Raw genomic sequence first — 7502 nt, 5'->3', positions numbered from 1 at the left:
AATTAAACAAGCTGTAAAGAAGCTCTATGATATTGATGTGGCTAAGGTCAACACTTTGATTAGGCCTGATGGAGAGAAGGCCTATGTTCAACTTGCTCCTGATTATGATGCTTTGGATGTTGCCAACAAAATTGGGATCATCTAAACTGAGTCCAGCGGACTAATTCTAAATATAAATTTTTCTCACCATAAAAAAAAAAAAGAATTGACTAAACAGCAAGGAGTTTATTTACACCTTAGCGCTGTCTTTTGATGGCTTTTTCTCAGAGCTGAGTTCTGGATCCTTCATTTCTCCATTATCTCCCTGTTTCTCTCTCTCTTTCTCATTGCTGCCAAGTAGGAGCTCACTCACAGGGGACCACCCAGTGGGGTTTTAGAAGCTGTAAATCACATGGGAGAAGATTGTCCATCTTTCTCCTATGGAGTCGCTGGTGGATTCGAACCACCAGAAAAGAATTGCCTTTGGGTTACTAGTGTAATTTCCTCTGAGCTACACCTTGAGAACCCCCGTTCTTTCTGCCGGTGAGCCCATTTGATACTGTTTTGGTTGATCAGTTGTTTGCCAACATAAATGTACCCTCAAACTTAGGGACTAAAATATGTGGCCCTTTTGTGTGTCAAGACAGCTGGGAGAGCTTGCCTGGACAGTCCGTGCCTGATCATCACGGGCTAAGTTGGAGGGATCTCTTGCAATGATTTCCTCATGCATCTGTTGATGACTTAGTGATCTCTGACCTCTCTGTCTCCACATGCTAGCTCATCCTCTAGGGCCTCTCCATGTTGCTTGAATTTCTCAAAGCACTCCTTGAATTGTATAAAACTCTCTTGGGAAATTTCAACTCTGTCTCATTAATTATTCCACACTTGAGAGCTATCAATGGAAATTTAAGACAGTTTTGACTTTTCAGTGTTAAACATGTATTTACTCACTAGACACGCATTCAGAGCCTACTCAATGTAAGGCCTGGCTGTTGATGAGACCTCATCACTCCAGCTTATGCTTGTCTTCTTTGCTGAAGCCATAAGGAAGTCCAGAGTGCCATCTTGTTCACTTGGATGATGAATAGTAGACTATGAATGAGCATTTTTACCGGATTATTTTGGAACCATCCTTGCTTTGTTCTGTTCTTCCACATTCATTTTGTTGTTATTGTTAAGAGCAATAATGCCACCAGAGGTCCCTTTGTCAAGAACAGGCGCAGCAAAAGGCATATCCACACAATGGTCTCTACGCGTGAGACTTGGTGACAAAGCTTACATTCCTTATTCTTCTCACCCTCCTTTTTGAGTTGTTCTTCCCTCAGTAACATTAACTCCTTGCTCCCTAAGGTTCTTATCAAATCTTTTGAGTTGCATTTGCCAATTTGATCATATATAGATAATTATTAAGAGGGAGTAACATTCTAGGTAGACTTTTTTCACTAGTTAAGGTCAACTATTGTTCAGTTTTAAGATAACATAAAAAAAGAAATAGCTTCAGAATATATTTTTTGTGTAAAGTTTAAAGATCATCTCAGAACACTAGTTTCAGGGGCTCATCTACCCTTATGATCCAAAAAGTCTGCAATCCATGATAATTTTAAAGTTGATTCTGCATTTCCTGCCTTTTGACATGGATTCAACTATAAAATTTTGCACAAAATCGCACACATACAAACTCATGTCATTTTCCCATCAATATTGTTGTTATGTGCCATTGAGTTGCCTGTGACCTGTAGCTACCCTATGTATAGCACCTCTGAATTCTGCCCTGTGCTGAGCCAGTCTCACTAATTCTGACACACCAACCCCCATTTCCCAGTAGATGCATCAATCTATCTCATCCTGGGTTTCCTTATGCTAAGAAACAATTCTTATTGAAGGCAATAGTCTTTAAACTTGACCAATAAGTGCTTCAAGTCTTTCTCATTTTTTTGTAAACAAAGTTGTCATCTGCACTTCAGAGGTTATTAATGAATCTTTCTCCAATCTTGATGTCACACTCTACCTTTTTTTTTTTTTTGGCTGAGTACAGTGTGCTTTATGATGGTACATGACAAGATGGGCTCGCCAAGCCCCTCCCCTTTCTCAGGGGGATTTGATGGAAATTTGTGTCAAGGATGTGAGATTCTCAGTGTGTGGGAGGATCAAGTTGGGGCAAGGACTCCCCAGCAGCTGAGGGTCTCTCTCTCTCTCTTCTAGTGCTATTGCAGGGACTGATGGTGCAAGGGGCTCCTATTCTTTGGAGGCCATGTGAACCATCAGGTCGACCACCCAGTTGCTGTAGCAAAATTCATTGTCATACCAGGAAATTAGTTTGACAAAGTGGTTGTTCAGGGCAATGCCAGCCCCAGCACCAAAGGTGGAAGAGTGGGTGTCACTATTAAAGTCACAGGAGACAACCTGGTCTTCAGTGTATCCCAGGATGTCCTTGGGGGCCCTTCTGATGCCTGCTTTACTACTTTCTTAATGTCATCATATTTGGCAGCTTTCTCCAGATGGCAGGTCAGGTCCACAACTGACACATTGGGGGTGGGGACACGGAAAGCCATGCTGGTAAGTTTCCCATTCAGTTCAGGGATGACCTTGCCCACAGCCTTGGCAGCGCCAGTAGATGCAGGGGTGATGTTATGGGCAGCTCTACGGCCATCACGCCACAGCTTTCCAGAGGGGCCATCCACAGTCTTCTGGGTGGCAGTGATGGCATAGACTATGGTCATGAGTCCCTCTACAATGCTGAAGTTGTCATGGATGACCTTGGCCAGGGGAGCCAAGCAGTTGGTGGTGCAGGAGGCATTGCTGACAATATTGAGAGAGTTGTCATACTTTTCATGGTTCATGCCCATCACAAACATGGGGGCATCGGCAGAAGGAGCAGAGATGATTACCCATTTGGCACCACCCTTCAAGTGAGCCCCAGCCTTCGCCAAGGTTGTGAAGACACCAGTGGACTCCACAACATACTTAGCACCAGCATCACCACACTTGATGCTGGTGGGATCTCGCTCCTGGAAGATAGTGATAACTTTCCCATTGATGAACAGCTTCCCATTCTCAGCCTTGACAGTGCCTTTGAACTTGCCATGAGTGGAATTATATTGGAACATTAGACCATGTAGTTGAGGTCAATGAAGGGATCATTGATGGTGACAACATTTGCTTTGCTAGAGTTAAAAGCAGTCCTGGTGACCAGGCACCCAATATGGCCAAATCCATTTACTCCGACCTTCACCATTGTGTCTCAGGGATGTTGCTGAGGCTGCACAAGAAGAGGGGACAATCTGGATCGACGAGGAGCAGAGAGCCGTCACACTCTACTGAACAGAGATCAGCTTCTCAGATTATTTATTTGAATAGATATAGTGAAAAGCTACCCTAACACACCTTTTTCCTGATTTTAACCTTGAAGTGTCCACTTGTTCTGTGCAAATGCCTACTAATTGGTCTAGAAACAGCTTCTGCATGAGCACAGTTAAGTGTTCTGGAGTTCTCATCCTTAACAATGTTATGGCTTTTTATGATCCACATAGTTGTATGTCTTTGCCTAGTCACCTAAACACAAACATCTTTCTGGTATTTTTTGCTTTCAAAAATCTGATATCAGCAGTTATATCCTTTGTTTCATGTCCTCTTCTAAATACAGCTGGAATTTCTTGCAGTTCCTTGTTAATGACAAGTTCAAGACATTAAAAAAAATTATTCTACTCCTAGTGAGATAGACTTGAAACATTTGCTGCAGAAGATCAAAGACTACAGCCTTCAATATGGATTACATCTCAACCTCAATAAAACAAAAATCCTCACCACTGGACCAATAGACAATACCATGATACAGGGAGTAAAGATTCAAACAGTCAATTATTTCACCTTGGATCCATAATCAACAATACCCTTGGTACCAGCACATCACATTGGGAAAATATATGGTCAGGGATCTTTCTAAATTACTGAGGAGCAATGATATCAGCTTGAAGATGAAGGTGTGCCTTTATTCAGGTCATGGTCTTTTCAGTATCTTATACATCTGAGAGCTGGACATTGAATAGAGACAACAGAAGAATTGATGCATTTGATTTGTAGTAATGGAGAAGAGTACTGAATATCCCATGGACAGTGAAAAGAATGAATAGATATGTCTTAGAGAAAGTGCAGCCAGAGTGCTTCTTGGAGGTAAGAGTGTCAAAGCTATGTCTCATATACTTGGACATGTTGTAAGGAAAAGCTATGTTGTAGAAAGGGATATCATGCTTAGAAAGGTGGAGGGTCAGTGCAACAATGGGCTTGAGTACGTCAGAGATAATAAGGATGTCACAAAATAGGACAGGGTTCAGATCTGTTGTTCAAAGGGTCGCTTTGAGTCATACTTGACTCAGTGGCACCTAACAACAACCACTCTTTGTAACCACGAATACATTTTGTTTCCTGAACAGTTTCCTTTTCTTGTCTTTTCATGTAAGGGAGTCAAATACATTATTTTTCTTTTTGTGATCTTATTTTGTTCAACATAATGTCTTCTGGTTCCATCCATACTATAGAATATATATAAATAGTATTTCTCTTATTTGATGAATAGTGTTACATTTTTTTTCAGTTTATAGCAAGTTTTTATTAACAAGAAAGGCTTCCCTTAATTTACATAACATATTTTTAATATTAAATAGGATAAGACGTTCAATAAGCCCACGTGTTTATGAATTTACAGTCTAGTCCAGTTTTGGCCTCTGAATGCAAATGCTTGCTGTATATTTATATTTTAATAGGCCAAAGTAAAATTATTAGCTATTTTTAAAAGGTAACTATGTTTGAATTTTTTTTTTATCATTAGGACATTACATCTTTTCCAGAACAATTTACAGAAATTACACAAAGCAACTGTTATCAAATAACAGTATTCAGCAATATTTTGTTTAGCTGAAATGTTAGTTTCAATTGTAAAAACCATCTCTAGGTACAAAAAAATAATCAGAAACCTTATTGGCTTTAACTTGCTTTTACAAGTGTCCTAAGAAATCTTAAGCTAAATATTACTTTCAATACAAAACCCCAATAATTTTTTAACAACTTGGCATCTGATCTCTGTAATTTGTGTACACACATTAGGTTGTCTCTAACTAGGAAATCAGGCTAGTTAACACATTAAGTGTTAATAAAAATAAAGGCAACAACTAATCAATCACCTTGTAACAGAAACAAAGCAACAATTTCAAGTATTGGATGTCAGTGCAGAACACTAACGCAGTGCTCTGCTACAAAGGATGAGACAAAGACTGGATTGTTTTCTGACTGCAGCTGCCCTGTGGCTGCCCCAACAAGGATTTTCCCTAAAGGAGAGCTGCAACACAATTCAATCAGGTTCAATCAGTGCTTAACGGGAGTCAATCCTTGTGGGTTTCTTCCCTACTACCCCCTATACCCTGTACTGGTGCTGTATTATTAAAATCATTAAGTACCTGGAATTTATGCTTCATCGAGAGAGTGTTTGAGTAATTTCCAATGATGTACAGCTCTTTGTGTAAAGAAAGTTTTGTAGTGACAATTATGTAAAAAAAGTTATTTAAACAATGTGATGCATCAGATATTAGCAATCACAGAGCCTTGATCTGGACACTCGGTTGTCTCTAAATTAGGCACATTGTGAAATGCTAAAAGATGTGACCAGCTGATCTGTGAAGTTTACAGAGCTTCAGAATTCAGGGAGTGACTACTTTTCCGTTAACCTAACGTTAACCACGTAGAGCACACAAAATCAAAAGACTCTGGAAGGCATTACAGATGCAATTAATGAATGGGTAATGCTTTTCTACTAAGTTACAAAATCTTGGCAAGCCAATACAGTACCCTTAAACACAACAGAACCCTATCTTGTTGGAATTATAGATTATTTTGGTGAAAAGTTTCTCTTGAAAAATCTCACCAAAATACCAAATCAAAACACTGGTTTTAACAGAATAATTGAGGCAAATCAATACTGCTTTGAAAAGTCCCAATTTTTCCCTTTTAAGTGAGTTTCTCAGTGCGTGCTGCTGAGTGCCCGCAGGCTGTGGACCCGAGTGGCCTGGCCTTAGTATGGTGTTGGTCAAAGCCAACAGAAAGAATTCCCACAACTCGGAAGTTTCACCCTTTAATTCTAGGAGACTCAATATAGCGTTATCAATTTCAGTGCACTTTTTCAATACTTGTTACATTTCCACAAAAACACTGGACACCTTGGGATTAGACTGTCATCAAACAACACTATTTTTTTTTTCAATGATCCCTTGGTTCGAAGCCCTGCTCCTCTTTGTTTTTATCAAAGTCACATAGATACTCTCCAGCTTACTTAATTAAAAAAAAAAGTCCACCTAAAAGAGTTGTAGTTCTTAAATAACCAATAAATACACCGCTGGCTTGGAGACGTAGGGCCTGCCACTGTGCCTCGTGCCACTGTCATTTCTCTCCAAACGCTGCCGCTGCCATCGGCGTCCTTATGCTTCCTCTAGCGGAGGCCGTCAATTTGTCAATCTCAGCGTTTAATTTATTACCCATTCCATGGCTTCTCGACCTTTACTAGAGTTGGAAGAGATGGTACTCGCCATCAGACTTTGCAGGTAGCTGGTGAGGTTGACGCCCTTCACGGTGATGATGGCTTCCTGAGTGAGAATCGTTTTGCCCGGGTGCTGAGGATGAGGCTTGGGGATGACCTCTCATCCACGGAGACCTTATTTGTAAACGAAACTACAGAATGCTCCTGCACATATGTCTTTGTTTGAGCTGCGCCAATAAGAGATCGCACCACAAAGGGCAGGTCCCACTCCGTGCTCAGAAGCCGCTGGCTGTGCAGCTTGCCCGAGGGGTCCACGTGCCTGTGCAGGACGTCTACGCCCACCACGCTGAGGTTCATCGGCTTGGGGTACTTCTGTATCGCAGCCGTTGTGACCATTTCCCAGGGGTGGTCGAAGACATGCTCCGAGGTCCAGATCTTCATGGTGCTGGCAACCTGCGCGACGACCCGGCGTCGGCACTAGGGGCCAAGGAGGCCAAGACTACTATTACATTTTTGTATATACCAATTTTCTTTATCCATTTATCTATTGATGGAGATTTAAATCATCTTAGTTTCTGTTATTATTTAAAATAACCTTTTGGTTATTGCTGCAATCATCATTAATGTCCTTCTCTTTTTGAGTCTCTGTTGTCAAGTCTTTGGGTGTAAATATTGTGAGTGACAGGATAATATCCATACACATACAAGGAAGCCCAGTGAATACTACTATCATTCAGATATGTGCATCAACAACCAGAGCCAAAGAAGAGGAAATAGAAGATTTCTATCAACTTTTACAGTCGGAGATTGATCTAACACGCAACTAAGATGCATTGGTAATAATAGGTGACTGGAATGCTAAAGTTGGGAACAGAGAAGAAGATTCAGTAGTTGCAAAACGTGGACTCAGTGACAGAAAGGAAGCTGGAGAGAGAATAATTGAATTTTGCACAGTGACTTATTCATTGCAAATACGTATTTTAAGAGACATAAACGTGTA

General features: G+C 40.7%; 1 pseudogene; it reads right to left on the bottom strand.

The window, feature by feature from the left end:
• Positions 1 to 6405: 6405 nt before the first annotated feature.
• LOC102846434 lies at positions 6406 to 6943 on the bottom strand (annotated as a pseudogene).
• Positions 6944 to 7502: the final 559 nt, after the last annotated feature.

Source organism: Elephantulus edwardii, unplaced genomic scaffold (assembly GCF_000299155.1).
Source record: "Elephantulus edwardii isolate Elephantulus edwardi_28Jun2011 unplaced genomic scaffold, EleEdw1.0 scaffold00141, whole genome shotgun sequence".
Lineage (NCBI taxonomy): Eukaryota > Metazoa > Chordata > Mammalia > Macroscelidea > Macroscelididae > Elephantulus > Elephantulus edwardii.
The sequence above is the reverse complement of the archived record's forward strand: the minus strand, read 5'-3'. Positions and strand labels throughout refer to the sequence as shown.